This window comes from Dipodomys merriami, unplaced genomic scaffold, assembly GCF_024711535.1.
Source record: "Dipodomys merriami isolate MVZ:Mamm:240054 unplaced genomic scaffold, mDipMer1.0.p SCAF_894, whole genome shotgun sequence".
Taxonomy (NCBI): domain Eukaryota; kingdom Metazoa; phylum Chordata; class Mammalia; order Rodentia; family Heteromyidae; genus Dipodomys; species Dipodomys merriami.
Window position 1 is genome coordinate 295,364 of NW_027206506.1, and position 1,493 is coordinate 296,856.

Consider the following 1,493-nt stretch of genomic DNA (forward strand, 5'->3'; position numbering starts at 1 on the left):
GGTTTAGATGACAGAATTTTTGGACAAATTGAAATATTCTATTATTCAAAAGAGAAAAAGAATCATTAATCAAATTTCTCATGTAAACTAAAAGCATCAGGCTCTGTCAGGCTGAATGAAGCAATTTTATATTACATTAAATATTATATACTTTGAACACTTAATTTTCTCTTCCTTTAAACATAAGCTATATTTGACAGAAAAAAGTAGATTCATAAATTTTGGGGTATATAAAAATCTCAGTTATTTGTCATGTATTTCTAAGGTTTGAATACAAGTCATTTCAGAGAAATACTGAATTTCATGTATTATATGTCAATAGTGATTTTAGAAATGAATCAATCTCAATATGAGATAACTAAAGCACGATATTCCATCAGTTATCCAATTATTCCAACAGACTTTAATAGAACTTATTTTTGAATAGCTACTCTCTATAGAATAACTAAAAAATAAATGATCATGATAGTATTTATTGTTCCTTCAACTAGAAAGAAAGAACCTCACTATAGATGACACATACCTGAATGGAAATGCCATAAAATTATGAAAAATTCAAGTCATTATGAGTTAGATGAAATAGTCATTTTTGAAAGTCAAAAATGAAATCTCTTGAAGCTTCCTTATCTGTCAAATAAAAAGTATTTGTACTTCTAAATATTTCATTCATTTCTCCAGCAATGGTATAACCAAACCACCTTTATGCCAAATAGCTTCTCTGATTAAGTCATGTAAATATTTAGGAACAGAAGTTATCACAATTGTATAGATGTATCTATCCACCACGCAATAAATTAAATCTGAAATCAAAAAGGATTGGGATTAATAATTAGCTTTCACTATGTTGCAATAAAGAGATGAACCCTTTCAAGTGGGCATAGTCATAAAGATTTGGTCACTGAGAACTTGTGATCAAAGAGGATGTTAAGATCAAAGTCCTTTCTTCCTCTTCCTTCTTTTAATTCTCTTTCTCCTTCTCCTTTTCCTTCTCCCTCTCCCTCTTCCCCTGCTCCTCTTTCTCCCTTCCCCCACTCCTATTCCACCTCTTCTTTACTTCCTTGCTTCCATGAATACAAATAATCCATCACATGTTCCTGACATGGGATACTGTGCCACCAGCAAATCAAAGCAATGAGGATAAGAAACATAAAATGAAATGTATACAATCAGAAGTCAAGATTTATCTTTCCTCCTTTTAAGTTAATTTTATAATGCATTTTGTTATATTAATAGGATACTGAAACACATGTTCTCATTTATGGTAAGCGATAAGATTTACTGGAGAAAAATCAGACCAACATCGCCATAATGAAATGATTGATTAAATTAATATTATATTAAGACAAATCTACTTTAAAATATTAGATATAATTGAATAAGAGGCAAAACATCACCTCTATGATTTCTCATGAAAAGACAGCAAAATACGATCTGTTAACAAAAATGGGTCCCATGGAACAATGGGAAACAAAATCTACACCTACAGATTGTGA